The following is a 20,878-nucleotide window of genomic DNA, read 5'->3' on the forward strand; positions in this document are numbered from 1 at the left end:
CTGTTCCCCTTTGCCCATGCTCTGGTTTGGGCTGGACACAATCTACCCAGTCTCTTTCCCTCTGTAGGGGGCATCCTGTGGGCTCCAGGCAATAACTCTGTATGGGGTGAGATTGACTACGGGTAGGCTTCAATGTCCCATGGGCAGCTTGCCAGCAACTGCAGCTTGAATGGCATTTTTACACTTGGCAGAGGATGACTTGCTGTGCCACCCCAGCACTCAAACACAGTTTGCCTGGTCGGCGAAGGCTTCTTGCGACTTTATTGAAATGATATGGCTGAAAACTCCTTCGGTACTTGCCTCCCCTAGTGTTTGGTTTGCGATAATGGCTATTTCTAAAGTCTGAAAAAAAAAGAAAAATGAAAAAAAAAGAAAAAAAAAGCTAAAATTATGTTTTTGTGAGTGAATTTTTGAAAAGGATCAGCGACTCCACAGGTTACTCCGGCTCTTTTCCCCCATCTGCTGTGACAGCAGGTGTGATTTCACAAGCCCACTCCCATCAATCACTCTCTCCAACCTGTCTCTGGTGCCTGACAAGGTGTTTATATGTATTACATGGAAACCATCACTGGATCCTGTGAACAAACAAGGCTGCCTTTCAACAACACTCTGAAGAAAGGATTCCATGGAAACCCAGGTGCCAGGTTCAGGTGCATGAGTGGTTTAAACTCTCAGCCTCACCTTTCCCCAGGAACGCCCAAACTCCGAGCTCCTCCACAGGAGCATGTCAGGTATGAGACAGGTGTGGAGCTTCCTAGAGCAAACAGCAAGCAGTACAGGGATTCAGCCAGAGTGGAAAAGCCAGTTGCTTTCAGTTAAAATGTACCAGCTAAACACAAGTTTTCTACAAGCACAGTATGGCCGCCAGTTTCTAATCTCCACATGTTTATTGAGTTGGTATCTGAGCCTCAGGCCCAAGCACTGATTCCTTCCAAAAGATCTTAAATTCATCAAATGGGGGACACTTGCAGCTGGAGATAATCATGGATTTTATTTATTCTAACTTCATCTTTTTCAAGTAAGGAACCTGAGACTCGGAAGACTGACTAAGCATCAGGATGCCGTAACGGTAAGACACAGGGCTGGTCTCACAGACTTTTCAGCTGCCTGTCATGGCTTCTCTTCATGCAATAGAAGTTCAAGCTATTAATGCAGTTTACACAAATACCCTCCACAAGGTCTTGTAATAATGATATTAATAATAGTAAAGGTTCAAATAACAGAGGCAAGATCAAACGGTTACATCCGATTTAATGAGAATTGAGTCATTAAAGATGCCATCCGTGATGTAAGAGGTGTACAATTCGGTTCATGATTCTTTTACACGGCAGCCTTTATTAGGGTTGACTGTAACCTTTATTAAGGTTTCACATACAAAAACACAGTGTATGTACAGACAGACCCTAAGAAGGAGCTGTAACATAAAATTGTGGGGGCATGGTCGCTGTTATTTTTCTAGAATCATTTTAATACCACTACATGACTTGGGGTGTTCTGCATGGTTTTAATAACATTACTAGGGGTTTCTTTCAATCTCAAGGTAGCGATCTGTCAGTTTTAACCTCTAGACGGAAAAAAAAAAAAAAACTTTCATTCTATTTTGGTCCATACTCTTTCTCTATGTAAGTAAAAATGGTGTTTGTCTATTGATCAGCATGTCTTGGTTCTGTGTGCTAGAGATCGGGTCATCTCTAGCAAACATATAAGGGAATTTGCTGAGGAGATTATGGGAAATCCTCAACTTAAAAAGCAGATCTCTTTTCCTACCTCTGAATGCTGCTCTGGGATTGTGTAATCAAGATGCTGCTGCCGTTGGTGACCATGAGGTAAGTCAGGCTGAAGTCATATGCTGAAGTTCAAAGCACAGAAAAGAAAGAAAATGTTCCCAAACAAATCAGAGGGCAACCTTCTACTTAAGGACCTCTTGTATGAGGGAATCTGTATCTTTAATACTTACCACTCAGTTCCGTTAAAGGAGGAGCTTTTTAATCAAGAGAGCTATATCACACATCCTCTTCCAAAGGCTCAGAGATCATACTTAAGACGGGGTGGAAATATTGTAAGAGCCAGAAGTGGTAGATAACCACACTGAAGTACTGTTTTTCAGACACAAGACATTTGTTGCATTTGTGATCTCATGGGGATTGTGACAACACACACACACACACAAGACCTGAATAATCTCAAGGCAGACAACATTGATCATGGAGGAAAGGGATGAGCTTGAAGTCTCACCTTTAGCTAAGATCCTGTTGGCAACTGATACCTGCTGCAAAAGGGAAAGTCAGTTCTCTTTAAAGATATGACCACAGTAGGTCAACTACACCCACCCCAGTGGATGGCCACACACACAAGAGTACATGGGTAGCACAAATAGTTAGTAAGAAAATGATCAAGATAAGAAGTTGAAGGACATGGGTGATGGGGATGTATCTGGGAAAAGTTAAGCAAAGAGAAAGGATAACTATGGTCAAACTACATTGTAATTCTCAATTATTAAAGAATATTTGTTAAAATAGAGGGTTTTCTTCTACTTGCCAAACCCCAGACAAAATCATAACTTACAATGGAAGGCACATTGAATGGTGAATGTCCAGGGGCTAATAACTTGCACTGAATCCCTCTATGGGGAAGGAGGGAAGATTGGGATGCCCCACAATGTGATTCTGTCTTCTCTTTAAGGCCCATGTAGCAAAACTCTGTGGAGTCCTGTAGTAGCTCATCTCATCAGGATGTGAACTGGAGTCCCCAAGGAAGACACGTCTGTGCTGACTGTGCTATATAGGTAGACTAATGCTGCAGAGATTGGGACCAGTGAGATAGTTTAGTGGGCAAAGACATTTGCCATCTGTTGGTCTGAGTTCAACCCTAAGAACTCATTCAGTAGAAAGAGTAACATGTCCCATGGATTGTTCTCTGACCTTTGCATAGGCACACATGCCAAATAATTAAATGTTAAAAAAAAATAAGAAGAAGAAGAACTACAGTGGTTGCAGAGAGATTGGAATGGTGACTGTCCAGGGTCTAATCACAGATTGTTTTGGGTTATCGAAACAACTTGACTGGCCATTGACCTTCGCAGAGTGTCAGGTGTAACTATTAAGTAAATCCTTTGAATGCATGAACAGATCACTTAGCTTCCACTGACTTGAAAACCAATAACATCTGAAGCCTATAACAGGGCTTTCCCCACTTTGCTGTAGCCTGCTTACCTCTACTTACTTGAGCTTTCCACCAATGGATTTAAAAATTGTGTTGCTATTTGTTATTTGGGTTTTTTGTTTGTTTCTGAGAAGATGATGTTTTTGCCTTTGAGGTGAGAGTCATGTTTGGCATGGTTACAGAAAATGCTGAACATACACATGAGCCTTTTGCCTGAGCAGCCAATGGGGGCCTAGTTAGAGCTCTAACATGGCAGAACCTGATCAACGTCAGCACCTCATATGGCATCTCTAAAATAGAAGTTGGCCGAGAGTGGTAGCACACACCTTTAATCCTAGAACTTGGGAGGCAGAGGCAGGAGGATCTCTGTGAGTTCCAGGAAAGCCAAACTAAATAGAGAAGCACTGTCTCAAACTAACGAAAAACAGGAGGAAGGAGTCAGAACCAGTCTCAGAACAGAAAAGGCTCTTCTCTTAAGATAGCATGGTCATGGCACATTCCTTTAATCCCAGCACTCAGGAAACAGAAGCAGGTAGATCTCCGTGAGTTCAAGGGCCAACCAAGGTGGCTCAGTAGAAATAAAGAAAAGAGATAAGAAAGTGAAGAAATGAGCATTTCCAATAGAGTGATGCCATTCAAATTCCTCAGAGTTTTTTTCTAGGGTTCCCCTCCCCAAATTTAACGACAACAGACCCCCTTCTTTGGATGATCCTATTTGTCTTTTTCAAACCAATTGCTTTGTATCTGTTTATCAATTTGTTTTAGGTGGGGCTATCTTTCTGTCATCATAGTTCAGTAGGCTGCCAGAATATCAATGACAGCATTGCAGAAGGGTGGCAGACTGGCCAAGGTCTACATGGTAATCAAGATTCTTGTTATTAGCATACGAAGTTCTCCAAGTCCTGTCTCCTGGGGAAAACGGAACTTCTGTGGATTAGAAAATGCAACTCCTGGAGAACGGGTTGCAGATACACTTTCTGCATGCTGAGAATCTTGAAAACCCAAATTGGAAGATAAAACTGTTCCTTTGTGCTCCAGGGCAGGGATCAAACCATTATGACAGTACTTACCTGAGAGAGGCCCGGTGTGTGAACACACAAATCCTAACTATAGCAAAAGTAATAACAGTCAATTTCCAATCTTAGAGAACATTTCCTCCCAGGAAAGCCTAAAGTGCTTTAAATCTGTTTACTTGCAAACTAAACATATATTACCATATATATTTAGCCATTTGAAAAAAAAAAAAAAAAGAACAAACCCACACACATATAATGCCACCTTTTTGGTGATGGAATGTTGTCAGCTATGACAAAATTTAATGTGGACTGGGGCTGTAGCTCAATGGTAGAGGGTTTGCTTAGCACATTACAAGGCCATGGGGTTCTATTCCCATAAAAGAAGTAAAGGAATAGAGGGAGGGAGGGAGGGAGGGAGGGAGGGAGGGAGGGAGGGAGGGAGGGAAGAAGGAAGGGAGGAAGGAAGGAAGGAAGGAAGGAAGGAAGGAAGGAAGGAAGGAAGGAAGAAAGGAAATATTTTACCACTTCTTATGCTTCTTAATTTCACCTAGGATGGGGGATTTGAACTGTCAACATGATTGGATTAAGATATGTCTTGGGTGGTAGGAAAACATCCACAGGATTTTATCTGTGAGGACATTCCTAGAAAGGTTTAGCTGAGGGGAGACCTGCACACGTGGTCCTAGACTAAATAAAAGGGAACAGAAGAAAACCAGTCGAACAACCCCATTTTCCCTTCCCTGATCTGTTAAGATGGGAGCCAGCAGCCTCCGGCTCGAATTGGCATGAAGCCAGTCCTAGTACTATGCTTTTCTTACCCAAAACTGAGAAGCAAAACTATGAATCTTCCTTAAGTTGCTCATGACCGTCTGTGACAGCAAGAAGAATACCATCTGGAGACTCCCAACCTTCCTAGAGTAAAACAATTGAAAGATACCTTATCCAGTCTAGAGTCTGCAGGCAACATGAGAGCCCCCAGACCCTTGCTCTCCAGATAAGAGGCCCCCCCCATCCAAACATCACTTCACAATCTCTCCCCTTGCCCCCATGGCCCTATCACTACAATAGCCTTTTGGCTATCAGGGAATATTGATGAAAATGAGGGCATGATCACTATCTGCAGGAGCTAGGGTGCCTTGTCCTCCAAGCAGCTGGAACTGGTATTCTGACACTGAGCTCTGACTTGTCACTAATGTGCCAACAAAGAGGCACCAAGCCGGGCTGGTGAGATGGCTCAGTGGGTAAGAGCACCCGACTGCTCTTCCGAAGGTCCAGAGTTCAAATCCCAGCAACCACATGGTGGCTCACAACCATCCGTAACAAGATCTGGCGCCCTCTTCTGGAGTGTCTGAAGACAGCTACAGTGTACTTACATATAATAAATAAATAAATCTTTAAAAAAAAAAAAAAAAAAAGAGGCACCAAGCCAGCCCCCTTGTAGTTACTCACACCCATATTGTCAGTAGTTGGAAGACCAAGGCAGGAGGATTACAAGTTTGAGGACAGCATGGACTACTTATCCACCTCAGGCCTTTGTTGATCATCTTGCTTGCTGCAAGCTTACCCTCTCAGGCCTAAGTGACTTCCAGGGCATTGATCTTTATTAAAAGGCCCCCTTTTGGAAGGCAGACATTAAGGACTATGACATTCGGAAGCAACTGTATATGGGGAGAAATAAGAAAGTGACTGGACACACTTGTCCTAGTTGCTTTAACTCTCAATTTGACAAAGCCTCGAGTCACCTGAGAAGGGAGTCTCAACTGAGGGATCAACCCAAGTAAGATTGGCCCTTGTCTTGGTTCTTAACTGAAGGGAGGCCCAACCTACTGTGAGCTGTACCATTCCAGGACAGTAGTCCTGGGCTGTTTAAGAAAGCGACCTACACATGAGCCTGTGAGCAAGCCAGCAAACAGAGTTCCTCCATGGTTTCTGTGTCAGTCCCTGCCCTGTCTTCCCTCTATTGTAGACTGTGACCTATAGCATGAAATAAACCCTTTTCTCCTGAAAATTGCTTTTGGTCAGAGTGTTTCATTGCAGCAACAGAGATGAAGCTAGAAAAATAGCCGAGGATGAAAGAACCTAGTGGGGAAACCTCCACTCATATCCCGAGTTGGCGTGCACCCAAAGAATCACGGGAGACTGTCTCGATGCAAACACATGAGGTAGTTTATGACAGAGCTCCGGATGACACACACGTATCTCACACAGGAGACAGCGGTTGTCAGCCCCAAGACTCGAAAGCTAGGGGTTTTTATAGAAAAGGGTCTGGCGCTGGGAGAGGAATTGGCACAGTTTCACACGATTGGTTCATTTAAACATCAGCAAACTGGACATGCAGATCAGGGTAACAGCAGAGCATCTGGTTAACCTTTAACCCATGTCAGAAGGGCAGGAGATAGGGAGGCACCGGTCCAGTCTGGACATGTCTTTGCATTCTCTTTACCTTTGTGGCCAGGCAGCCTCAGGAATGTCTTCATGACGGGCCTGTTCTGCTATGTTCTCAGTCCCAGGCTTCAAAGCTCACAAACAACTCTTTGGACTAATTGACATGAGTTACATGAATCACAGGCCTTAAATTTCAATTTCTTTCAAGGACAGCCTCAAGTTAAAACAAAAACACTGGAGAAACCTGAGTGTGTCCTGTCATCTAATCCTGATATGGGGGTGAAGCCAATTAGCACTATTTTAAAATAATAATAGCATTTTATTGCTTGCAAGGCCTCTGCCACGTAGCCTATCTGGCTTTTCCAGTTACTCGGGAAAACACAATTTTTCCTTTCTTTCTTTTAGTTCTTTTTTTTGGGGGGGTGGGGAGGGGAGGGAGGGGCAGATACTGGCCAAAACTTAAGTGTGTTTTCCCCAACACTCAGCTTTCTCCATCTTTCTCTTAATACCCACACCACTTAATCTTAATTCTCTTAATCCCTCACCACACCACTACTCAGTGACCTCTACTGCTGAGCCCCTCTGCTCTCTTGGATGCTATCTTAAAGTCCTGGTGCTCTCACTCTCATTCCTCTCTCCTCCTCCTCCTTATCATCATCATCCTCTTCCTCCTCTCTCCTCTTCCTCTTTCTCCTCCTCCTCTTCCTCCTCCTCTTCCTCCCTACCACTCCTGGCATCAACCAAGACATTTAGCTTGCCTGTGCCATTGTTTTTCCCTCAAATCAAATTGTCCTTGAACTTCAAAAGCAATTTTTATTCTAAATAATGACCAACACTAGTGAAAACAAACAATGTGAGGGGAAAGAGAATTCTGATTTCCAAATTTATTGCAACATTAAATTCAAGTTTCCAAAATGAACTTAGTGGAAATTTTGAATATAAATATCTAAGATATAAATAAATGCCAAGTAAAATGAACTTAAAGACATTATGATCAATCTGAGCTGGAGTGGTGGAAATTTAATATTTATATTTGTCCATCTGCCTGTTGAGACAGAGTCTCACTATGACCTAGAATTTACATGCTGACCTTGAACTTATAGATGATCCTCCTACATTTTGAGTGCTGGGATTGCAAGCAGATACCAACACATCTAGCCTAATATTTACCATTTTCTAAGAAAAATATTAATGTGTTATTTCCCCCTCTCAGTTGATACATAATTACAATATTTGGGGGAATAGTGTGATGATCTGATATGATACACTGTTATTAGTGCTTCCACACCTTATTATACTTATCATTTCCTAGTGTCTGGAGCTTGGTTTCCAACTCCGAAGCTTAAGTTCTTAATAAAATAGTGTTGGTAAGTGTCGCTCTCTCACTGTGCTATGGAACACTGAGACTTTTGTGTAGCTGCATTTCTGTATCTTGGTGCCCATCGTCCAACTGCCCTCCATCTTCTTACCTAGCTTCAAGTGGTCATTACTCTTCTCACATTTTGGGGATCAGCTTCTTTGAATCTCCCCATATAAGTGAGAGTAAGCAGGGTTTGTTTCTCTGTCTGCAGCTTACCCATTTAACATTAACTCCTCCATTTGGTTACATCCATTCTACCCCAACTGATGGGATTTGTATTTCTTAATGTCTATATACTACATTTTCCTTTCATATATTTGCTAATGGGTACCTAGGTTGATTCCATATCTTGGGTATTATGAATAAGCTTATAGTAAATAAGAGTCCTTTGATATGCTGATTTCATTTGGGGGGGTGATATACTGAGCAGTGTGGTAGTTTGATACACTGGTTTCATTGGGAGATTGCCACAAACCCTCTTGGTCCCTTGACTGCATGGAACGGGTCTCTGGTCACAGGTGGGCAAGAAGTCGGTGGGAATTGACAGACAGACTCGGACACGTGAGAGTGTGCTGGATCTGAATGTAATTTGTCAAATCGAACATCAAACTTTTTATATAGAAGAAAATAGGGAAGTTGGGTGACACATCGGCAAGGTACAAAGACGTTACTGGATTCTTACACAAAACAGAGGAATGCAAACACAGAAGAACTGGCAGGAACCAACTGGGATAAAATTCAATGTTAACAACTGGGATCAAAAACAGCTCCACCTAAGGTCCACTTAATCTTAGAAGCCAGGGGCAAGGGCTTCGTGCCCTTGCCATAGTTCCTACTCTAGTCTATTGTATAGTCCACCTTCCCCCTAGGCCATTGTAAATACTTGTGTATGGGTGTAACTCAGCTATCTATAGTTCTAAGTATCTACTCTCTACTCTGGTTCCTCTTTAGGTCACAAACTTCCTTCTTCCTAGATAATGGTAAATTTCTGTGTAGGGTAGTGACTTAGCTATCCATGCCCAGGGTCGGAACAAGGACTGCCTAGAATCTAACTTAGCTATATGTCAAAATATCAATCCTTAGGAGCACTTGTAATAAAGCAATATTAAGGGAAAGCACACAGATCCATTTACCAACTAAAGCAAGGACATTGGAGCATTCTTTATACAGGATGCCACAATTCCAGGAGACTAAGTTTCCATGAACTTTTCGCCTTGGGACAGTGCCCAGGTTTTTGGGGCCTGTCGCGCTTGTCACTACTGGAGCAGATGTAGCAGGGGATGGGTGTCTTAGTTAGGATTTCTATTCCTACACAAATATCATGACCAAGAAACAAGTTGGGGAGGAAAGGGTTTATTCAGCTTACACTTCCATGTTGCTTTTCATCACCAAAGGAAGTCAGGAAGCAGGAGCTGATGCAGAGGCCATGGAGGGATGTTACTTACTGGCTTGCTTCCACTGGCTTGCTCAGCCTGCTTTCCTATAGAACCCAAGACTCCCAGCCAAGTGATGGTCCCACCCACAAGGGGCCCTACGTCCTTGATCACTAATTGAGAAAATGCCTACAGCTGGATCTCATGGAGGCATTTTCTCAACTGAAGCTCCTTTCTCTGTGATAACTCCAGCCTCTGTCAAGTTGACACACAAAACCAGCCAGTACAGGGGCTTATATACGGAGTAGTGTGGTAGTTTAATTTGGGGGTTATTGAGAATTTTCCCATCATTCTCTGTGACAGCTGTGCTAAATCACATTCTCCCCAAAAAGTGTGCATGTGTTCTTGGTCCTCTTTCCTACTATTGGTTCCCATATAGCAATATGATGAGGGTGAGCTGGTATCTCCAATGAGTCTAATAGGCTAGTGACATGAGGGACATTTTAAATCTTCTTTTGTCTGTTTGGATCATTTGCTTCTTATAACTGTATTTTTTTTTTCATTCTCCAAATTTTCTATGTGTTCTGGATATTAATGCTTCATCAAATAAGCAAACGCTCTCTCTCTCATACTTCACACAGCCACGTCCCTCCTGTAATTATTGCCATCGATGTATAGAAGCCTCCTGGTTTTGATATAATCTCTTGTATATTTTCTGCTTTTGTTACCTATGGTTTTGGAGTTTGATTTAAAAAAAAAAAAACATCCCTCTGCCAACCTCTTAAAGTGCTTCTTCTTGATTTTCTTGTAGGAGTTTTCTTCTGGTTTTGTCATATCCCATGAGTTTTCGGTGTATTGTGTTTCTCATTCTCATTTGTTTTAAGAAATTTTTAATTTATTTCTTTTTACCTGCTGGTCACTCAAGAATATATTATTTAGTTTCCACGTACTTTACAATTTCTAGAGTTCCTTTTGTTAGTCTATAGTTCTGTGGTTATGGAAATTATATCATATGATTGATTGCATCCTTTTTTAATTGGTTGAGACTTGTTTTATGATCTAACATAGAGTCCCTTGTGGAAAACGTTCTATGATGGTTAGCTTTAATTATCAACTTGACACAGCCTGGATTCTCTTGGGAAGAAAGCTTGAGTGAAGAACTGTTTGGATCAGGTTAGCCTGTGGGCATGTCTGAGGGGGATTGTCTTAATTAAATTAATTGATAAGGGAATACTCAATCTACTGTAGGTGGCCCTAGTTCCAAGGTAGGGAGCCCTGAACCTTATAAAAATGGAGAAGAGAAGCTGACCACAAGCAAATAAGCAGGCTGTCTTCATTGGGGTATCTCATGCTATGCTCAACCCTTACAAAGGAAATATTTAATTGGGATTGGCTTACAGTTTTAGAGGTTGAGTCCATCATCATCATCTTGGCAAGAAGCACAGTGCTGGAGAAGGAGCTGAGAGTTCCACATCCAGATCAGCAGGCAGCAGGAACAGAGATGTGAGCCACTAGGTCTGGTTTTGAGCTTCTGAGACCTCAAAGTCCACGCCCTAGTGATGCACTTCCTCCAACAAAGCCCCACCTACTCCAGCAATGCCACTCCTCCTAATACCATCACTCCTTAGGAGCTGATAGAAGCCATTTTCTTTCAAACCACCACACAAGCAAACGTCAATGTGTCCAGCTCTTTCTGTCCTGTATTGTGGATGTGACCTGACAGTCTGTTTTAAGTTTCTGCCACTGTGATTTCTTTGCTATGATGGACTGTAACCTAGAATTTTGAGCTGAAATAAACTCTTTTCTCCCCAAATGGCTTTTTGTCAGGGTATTTTATCACAGTAACAGAAGTGAAACTAGAATATGCTCCATATGCCAATAAGAAAAATGTATATTCTGCAGTGACTGGGCAAAATGTTCTGGAAATGTCTGTCAAGTCCATGTGTTCTGTAGTACAGCTTTACTCTTCACTCACATTTTGTCTAGACAATCTGTCCATTGATGAGAGTGGATGTTAAAAAGCTTCAACTAGTATTCTGTAGGAGTATATCTCTCTCCTAAGGTCGAATAATGTTTGGCTTATATAATTAGGCACTCCAGAGTTGGGTTCACATATGCTTAGAGTGGTTATAGCCTCTTGTTGAATCGATCCCGTAGTCATTACGTAGTAACTTTGTCTCCTTTCCTAGCTTTTGCTTAGGTGTAAGTAAAGCTAGCGCTGCTCAATTTTGCTCTCCATCTGCATGGACAATCTTTTTTCAGTCCCTGCACTTTCTTTCATGGTGTGTGTGTATGTGTGTGCGTGAGCCTGTGCCTGTGTGTTCATGTGTCTGTCTGTTTGTGAAGTGAGTTTCAGATTTTATTTCACTGGATATATTTTATCAATTTACCTTTCTCCTTGTGGAATACACAGAATGTAAGTATTTACCTTCTCCGTGGTGTCTTACAAGTCTAAGATGACTTTGAAAATAATCTGACAGGTTTATATTCAAGCCTAGACTTAAAGTTCAGAAATTCATCCACTGTGCAGTCTGCTGCGTCAGTTACGGGTTGTGCTTTGACTTTCTGAGTTTCTTAGTTTCACCATTTCTGTTTGGCTCTTCGTTTGTATTTACCTCTTTGTTGGCTTTCCCATTCAGATTGTATTAATCAAAGTTTTCCAGGAACACAGAACCACTGAGTACAACAGAGGCTGGTTATCGCAGTTGAAAGCTGTATTGTCTGATAATGGCTACATGCAGAAGAGGCAGAGAAACCAGGAGCTGTGCAGTGTAAGAACCCGGAATCCTCAGGATGAAGGGAACCAATGACAAGTCTAAGGGGAACCTGAAGGCCTTGAAGCTCCATGGAGAGTCACTAGTGTGAGTCCGTGTGGGAAGATGGTTGAAATCTGATGCCATAGGCCATGCTAGACTCACTTGCTCAAGAAGAACACAGCTTTCTCTTCCACTTTCAGGCCATCTGGGTGATCATCTTATCAGATAGTGGTGTTGACATCCAGGCCATCAAGGAGACCTCAGCTGCTTTCCCAGATGATAGTCTGCCAAGCATTGTGCTCACAGACATTCTTTACTAATGATCCTCTCAAAGGTCCAGTCAAGTTGGCAATTATAACTAGCCAATTTTCTTATGTATCTCGTACATCTTATTAAATTTTGTCAAAACCATTATTTTGAGTTATTTTTTAGGCATTTCATTAGTTTTCTTCTCTTTGTGATTATTGGTAGAGAATAATTATATTCCTCTGCAGGTAACATAACACCTTGTCCTTCTAGCATCTCTTTGTTGATATCTGTACATCTAGCAGATACAATGCCTCTACTAATTTCATAAAATAACTTTTGTAATAATTTTTTTCTTTTTTAAAAAATATTTGATTTATTTTATGTATGTGGTTTACCTGCATGTATATAAGCACACTGGTCCTTTCAGGGGTCAAAAGAGGGCATTCAGTACTCTGGAAATAGAGTTAGGGATGGTTGTATGTAGTGAGAATTTTGGGTTTGTTTGTTTGTTTTTATGAGTATAGTGTAGCTATCTTCAGACACACCAGAATGGGGCATCAGATCCCATTACAGATGGTTGTGAGCCACCATGTGGTTGCTGGGAATTGAACTCAAGACCTCTGGAAGAGCTCTCAGTGCCCTTAACCACCCAGCCATCTCTCCAGCCCAGTTTTTTTTTTTTTTAAGATTTATTTATTTTATATATATGAGTACACTGTAGCTGTCTTCAGACACACCAGAAGAGGGCATCAGATCCCATTACAGATGGTTGTGAGCCACCATGTGGTTTCTGGGAATTGACCTCAGGACCTTGGGAAGAGCAGTCAGTGCTCTTAACCACTGAGCCATCTCTCTAGCCCATAATTTTTCTTAATATTATTGGTTTGGAAAGCTATCTGGGCTTTGGTTTTAGTTGGGTTCATCAGTGTATCTCCATCTAGCATCAAAAGCTGTAGTTGATGGCTTTGAGTGGAGTATCTATGGAAAGAGAGGCAGCAAATCTACCAACATGCCAGCCATGTAGGACTCAGGGGTATCACACACCAAGTAAGAGCAGGTAGGTTACCTACTGTGTCTAGTGTGCACAGGTGACTTGTAGGCCCTCGTGAGCTCCATTAACTCAAAGAAGGCTGTCCAACTGAGACCTAGAGCTGACAATGGATGGGTAGGACCACCCAGATGCTTCCTGGGGGCCTTCCTAAACCAAGTCTCTCAGTATAGGCTGTTGAACTCCTTATTGGAGTTAAATTAAATGATAAGTGAGAGCACCTGGGTGCTTTTCTGGGCACTTGGAGAGCTGAAGTGCTCAAGAAAAATTTCCTGGCTGCTTTACAAGGCCAAGGGCAGGTACCAGGCCTGTCCTTTTGCTTCCTAAGGACCTCTGATGGGTCAAATGACTAATCATGAACTGCCTGGTTGCCTCTTAAAACTGGGAGTACATGGGTAGTATCACCCATCTGGTTCACGGAACTCCTAGGGACAGTCACCTACTATCTCACAGAAGCCCTGCCAGGAAGATTCATCCCAGGACAGTATCGGGAGGTGAGACTTCAGCTAGTAGGTACAAGATGGCCTGGGTTCCTTCATCATCTTTCATAACACTCCAAACCAACCTCAGAGAGAACTGTGAGAGTCTCAGGTTTTGCCAAGAGCAGATATTTTTGTGTGTGTATGTAGCTTCCTGCATACCCTCTCTCTGATGTGCAAAGTCATTCTTGGTTCAGTGTTGATATCAGCTAGAAAGATGAGACAGTTTATTCTCCATAACTCCCTCCTTTGCATGCCCATCATGGATCTCTGTGCTATCGTTATGTCTCTACAGTGCTCCAGCACTGAGTTCCAAACACTCAAGTCAAGATGTAGTTGTTTTGTTTCTGTTGGAGACTTCTTTTGTTGAGAAGAAGGGCACCAGGCACTCTAACGAGATGTCTGCAATCAACTTTCAAAGAGAAAGAGAGAAGCCTGAGAATGACAAACAACTCAGCATATACAAGGGACCGCCCCCCCCCATATGATTAACAGCAAACTTTTCACCAGAAAATTTGGGGATAGCAGACAATAGGCTGATACCTTTACATTACAAAAAGAAGAGAACTATGTCTGCCAAAACTCTCCCTCAAAAGTGGAGGAGAATCTAAGGCATTGTAAGATAAACAAAAGTTGAGGGAACATATTACCATTAGACCTGCCATGCAAGAAATTACTGGCAGAAATGCCCTGCATGGGACAGTGAACAGACTCTAGACAGTAACCTGAAGTTGTATAGATAAATAGAAACTTTAATTAATGAAAATAGAACAGCAATTATAAAAGCATGTATCAGTGAAATAAATGTATTATACCCTTTTGTCTATATGATTTAGGAAATAGTTATAATTCTCTAAAAAATCATTAGCCTAACAAGTAGCATCACTGTGACTTTAGGCTTCCACATTTGGTTTTCTACATAATTTAAAAAAGATTAATGCACTTAAAAGAAATGATTCATCTGTGTTTTGAGGCACACACATATCAAGATGTAATTTAATAATGCCAACAACTGGAAGAGACAGGGTCGGAGCTATAAAGGAGGGCAGTATTTCTATGTCATTGAAGTTAGACTGCTGCGCATTGCAATTAGAGTTATGTAACTTGGGGATGCTAAATGTAATCCCCATGGTAACTGCAAAAAAAAAAAAATAGCTGAAGATACACACAAAAGGAAATGAGAAAGAGTTTAAACAGTTCACTATATAAATCAACGAAACACCAAAGGCGATAGTAATGTATAAATAAGAGATTAAAAGCCACGGCTTTGAAAGATAGAGAACACATAGCAAAAGTGACAGGAGTAAGCCTTCCTTTATCAGTAATTACTTTAAATGCAAATGGATTAAAGTGTTCAATCAGAAGACAGAGATTAACAGGCTAGTTGAAAAAAATAATCCAACTATATGTCATCTACAAGAGACTCATTTTAGTCCCTAAGAAACAAATAGGTTGAAAGTAAAAAGATGGAGCACTGTTTCCTGTAAATTGCCACCTAGAGAAAGCAAGGGTAAAGAAAGAAATGTCAGCCAAAATAAACTTCAAAACTGTTTACAAGAGACAAAGGACATTTTATATTAATCAAAATATTTAACAATTATAACTACTTATAAATATAATTGTCTCTTTGGTGATCTACTAACCATCAGAATACATTAAATAAAAGCTGTAAGATTTGAAAAAAGAAATAGGCAGTTGCATATTTTAGTTGGAGGCTTCAAAATCCCACCCTTAGGAGCAGATAGACTAACCAAGTAAAGGACAAGGAAAGGATTTATCATAGTGGGGCCAACTTGACAATATTCAAGCAGACAGAGACACTATTCCCTCTGGTCACATTGGGATAGTTAACAGTCATTAACAGAATAAAACTGGAAAATTTACAAATTATAAAAAAAAAATCAAATACTCTTAGCAAACGAATGAAACAAAATCACAAGGGAAATTGGAAACTATTTCAAGGCAAATGAAAATGGAAAAAACAATATATCAAATTTATGGGAAACGGTGGGAACCATGCTAAGAAGGAAAATTATAGTTATAAACACTTCCATTAGAAAATTAGAAAGGTTCCAAATCAATAAGCTAACTTTACAACACAAAGAATTTTTATAAATTGCATTTATTTTACTTTATGTGTGCGAACGTTTTGCTGGCACACGTGTATGTGCATCACATTTGTGCACAGCATCCTCTGAGTCACTAGAGGATGCTGGATCCCCTGGAACAGAGCTACAGATAGATGTGAACCACAAATGGTGCTGGGACTCAAACCCAGGTCCTCTCAAAGAACAAGAAGTGCCCTTGACCACTTAGCTCTCTCATCGCCCAACATAAGAAACTTTTAAAAGAACAAACTAAACCAAAAGCCAGCAGTAGAATAAAATGATGAACATCAAATCATATATAAAGTAAAGACTTGTTTCAAAGTTGAGGGGAAAATCTATTTCTGTTGAAAAGATTAACCCTAGGAAATGGGTAGATTTTATTTAATGCATATAACTTCAGTTTTAAAGCTTGAGGAGAGATAGAGTAATGATGTGTGTGCAGTTTAAGTTCATTTAATACTACTAGGTTATACATTTAAAAGTACTAAAATGATGGATTGTATGTTATGTGCATTATAGCACAGTAAAAATATTTTAAATAAAAGAAAATTAGTGTCTAATGGCTACAGATGGATCTATTTTGCAGGCTGGTTCTTCATATGGCTGCTTCTCCATATATAATGAATAGAAATCATTTTGTTAGATTGCAAATCCTGCATTCAGTAAGTTTGGAGGAGAGATCAATATTCCCTGTTTCTAACAACTTCCAAGGTGAAGTTGGTCTTGTTGATCCTGGCATGGCCCATATCTTGAATAACAATGTCTTATAAAATTTATGAAGCTAAAGCAGATGGCATCTGAGATTCAAGCCATACACACCGTAAGTAGCCAGCAGTTACCTCAAAATTAGATGGGTTCCAGTAAAACTTGAAATGTGTTCTTTCTGAATGCTGAATGTGGCAAGTTCTATGAACAGTGGGTGTCCAGTTACCTGCTATCTATGCCTACATAAACAGAATTATTTGTTTAAAACAATATCAAGAATTTATTTTGCTTATGAACCTGAAATTTGGGTAAAACTTTACAGGGGCACCATGTCTCTGTTCTACATGGCACCACTTTGGCACAGTTCAACTGGGGACCAGGATAGCTGCTTTAAAAATGATCCTTTGTTCTCATTTCTGAATCTTAGCTATCAGATCAGCCAGAGCTATGGGGTGACAACCTTAGGTCATCACATAGCCTTCCAAAGTTGCTTAAGCTTTCTCACGTTATAGTGGCTGAGTTCCAAAAGCATACATCTCCAGGAAACAAATTAGAAACACATGATGTTTTTATGAACTGGCCTTGGATATCATATAACATCACTCATGCCATGCACTAGAACTTGATAAGAATATAAAGGCCTGCCCCTTTAAGAAGAGAAGACTGGCTTTCCCAGTTAATGGCAGGGTGGTCAAGTCTAGAAGGATATGATAGATGAGGTCATCTTTGGAAAATATAGTTTGCCATACCTGTCAACCACAAATCAATTCAGATAAACACACACAACTTGGGGGCTGGAGAGATGGCTCAGTAGCTAAATGCATGTATCTCACAAAGATCCCGAGTTTAGTTCTCAGCACTTCTGGGAAAATCTCAGCTACCTGTAACTCTACCTCCAGGGGAATCTGATGCCTCTGACCTCTAGGGGGCACCTGTACTCACATGTACTTGAAAAAAATATATATTGTTAAAATATACAAAATTACTAAGATTTCTCAGTGGGTAGTATACTCAGTTAACCAGAATGACAACCTGAGTTCTATCCCTGGAACCCATGTACAGGTGGGAGAGACAGTGGACCCCACAGTGTTAACCTTTGACCTCCACCCATGCCCCATGGTGCAGGTACACACATACACATCATATACATACTCTCTTCCCTGGTCTTGCACTACGGGAGGGGGGGGGGAGATACAAATTTCTCCAATTCTGGCTTATTTTCATTCCCATTTCTGTGTGTTGTGAGGAAGAAGAAAACCCTGAAACAGAGTAGAAAGTAAGGGAAGGTTAGAAGGATCATTGATTATCACATAGAAATTAGGTGAAACAGGTCAAGCAGTGATGGCAGAGGCATCAGACAGAGGTGAGACTGAAGTGCATAGGAAGTTAGACGTTTCTCTAAGGACAAGTGCTGTCCGTTTATTTGCACCCATTGGCTGCTTCGTGAGAATGTTGCAGTCACGCTACCTTGAAGGTTTCCTGGAAGAAGGACACGAGAAATGAGCTTAGTTTTCCCTGATGTTTTTTTGCCTAGACAGACATGTCTGTTCTGTGGGTGTTCTGGAGTTCTTCCCAGAAGGCAGACCTCTAAATCTCCAATGCCAATCATGGATAAGAGTTTTGTTTATTAAAAAAAAGGGGGGGTGGCACATGCCTTTAATCCCAGCACTTGGGAGGCAGAGGCAGGCAGATCTCTGAGTCCGTTCGAGGCCAGCCTGGTCTACAAAGTGAGTTCCAGGATAGCCAGGGCTATACAGAGAAACCTTGTCTAGAAAAACTAAAAACCAACCAACCAAAAAAACAAACCTATTCAATGCAGTGCTATGAATGAGAATTACCAGGTTGGTTAAGGCAAGCTGTTGCTTGTCTTTACCTCCACTGGAGGAAAGAGCCCCCTTATTTGCTTTCTTCCACTTGCAAGTCCCACACCAAGCCCTCTCATTCCGCAGAGACTCAGTATAGCTATTGAGAGACAGCTGACTTGAGACTGAGCTGACTGCCTTGAAGCACAACCTTGGGCACATCCCGTAATTCCCTCTCCTGGTGCATCTATACAGAAATAGAATGCGAATGTTTATCCCTCTTTATCTTCCTTTCAGCTTTACCAAAGAAAGTCATTATAGAAATGCAAAGGAGTTTCCTTCCCAGTGAGGCTATTTTGTGCTCTCCTCAGGGATCTCAAAATGAGACCCTTTCCCTCCACACTCATATACCATCAGGGCACCACTATCATTAGACAAAATGTGTGTGAGTGTCTAAGAAAATAGACATAGGTGGCTTAGTGACCTTTGGTGAAGGGCAAGCAGCAAGATGGGGTTTCTCTAGCCTTGACTTGCCTGGAAATAAATCATTTATGTAGCCAAAGATGGCCCCAAACTCAAATCCTCCTTCCTCAGCTTCCTAACAGTTAATATTACAAACGTGAGTCACCATATCTGACTTATTGTTCTTGCAGTTGTGACAGGATACCAGAAATAATAAAGGAAGATAAAAGAACTCATTTGGGCTCACAGTTCTTGGAAGATGGTTCATCCTTTTGGGGAAGTATGATGGTGGAAGTTGCCACAGGCTGGAGCAGCAGGAACCTGAAATCGCATCCTGACAGCAGTCGGAAAACATAGAGGATGCTGGGAAGAATCAGGGGTAAGCAACAGCTCCTAACTCCTGCCCCTACTAACCTAGTTCTTCAAACAAGGTCCTACATCTAAAAGCTTCATCATTTCCCCAAATGGCACCCCCAGCTGGTGGTACCAGTGCTGAAACTCACAAGCCAATGGAGGATACTTCACATCCAAACCATAAAAGCAGGATACTGAAGGCAAGCCTATAATGATACAAATGAACAAGATGAGACTCTAAATCCTTAAAATATCTCTGCTTCATTCTGCTTATACACTACTCTGTTAATCCCTGGTTCTTCAGATCAGACAACCCAAGTTTTGGCAGTACCTGGCCTCTTGGTACCTTGAGAGAAGAGGAAACTGAAGGTCCTCCCTAAAGCTGAGAGTTGAGTTGTAGTCTCAGAGCATTCTCAGTCTAAACATGTTACTTTGGTAATATTATGAGCAACCTTGCACACGGCAGCTAGTTTTCTCCATCTCTTGTTTCTTTGCTATGACTATCATCACAAAATTCCACAGACTAAATAGCCTAAACAAGAGGAAGTTACTTTCTAACATATTAGAAGCTTGAAGTCCAAAGCAACAATCTTCCTGAGGCCTTTTCCTTGTCTTCCACTCATCATACCTGTGTCTCCTTCAGCCTCTCCTCTGTACTCTCCTGCCATCTCTTCCTCTTCTCACAAGGATATCAGTCCTACCAGGATAGGACTTACACTGGAGACCTAATATTAACTTAGTGAATGGCTCTCATACATGAATATAGAAGGCACGAGTTACCTTATCATAGAATCTGTAAAAACAAGTGTCACGTGGCTTGATGCAGACAAGAACATCACTTAGACCATGCTTTCTAAATAAGACAACATACAAACATCATCTTGTCAATATCATTATATCTTTTACTTTTCTGTTGCTATGATAAAATACCATGTCCAAAAGCTACTTATAGAGGAAAGAATTTATTTGGGCTGATGGTCCCAAAGATGTAAGAGTCCTTCATGCCATGGAGAAATATCATAAAAAGCAGGCATGGCTGCAGGAAAAGGAAGCTGAGGGGTTGCATGGACGTAGATCCAGCCACCAGGCTCCAGACAGCAATTTTACAGACAGCTCTCAGCAAACAGTCTATGTGGTTACCACTGACAGAAAGCCCTAGTTATTTCTCAGAATGCCACTCGTTACCCTTTTTGTCTTAGAGTTATTATTGCTTTGATGAGACACCACAACCAAAAGCAAGTTGGAGAGGAAAGAGTTTATTTGGCTTACACTTCTATATCATGGTTTATCATGGAAAGAAGTCAGGACAGGAACTCAAGCAGGGCAGGTCTCTGGCTCGCTCCCTCTGGCTTGCTCAGCCTGATCTCTTATAAAACCCAGGACCACCAGCCCAGGGATGGTCTCGCACACAATGGGCCAGGCTCTCCCTTATCAATCACTAATTAATAAAATGTCCTACAGACATGCCTATAGCCTGAACTTATGGCCACATTTTCTTAATTAAGGTTCCCTCCTCTTAGATGACTTTAGCTTATATCAAGTTAACACAAAACTATCCAGCATAGCAAGTGAATTTGGAAGTGGAACAAGGCCACAAATTCTCCAAACCTGCCTCCAGT

This window comes from Mus caroli, unplaced genomic scaffold, assembly GCF_978045245.1.
Source record: "Mus caroli unplaced genomic scaffold, Mus_caroli_1 scaffold_17, whole genome shotgun sequence".
NCBI classification, from domain to species: domain Eukaryota; kingdom Metazoa; phylum Chordata; class Mammalia; order Rodentia; family Muridae; genus Mus; species Mus caroli.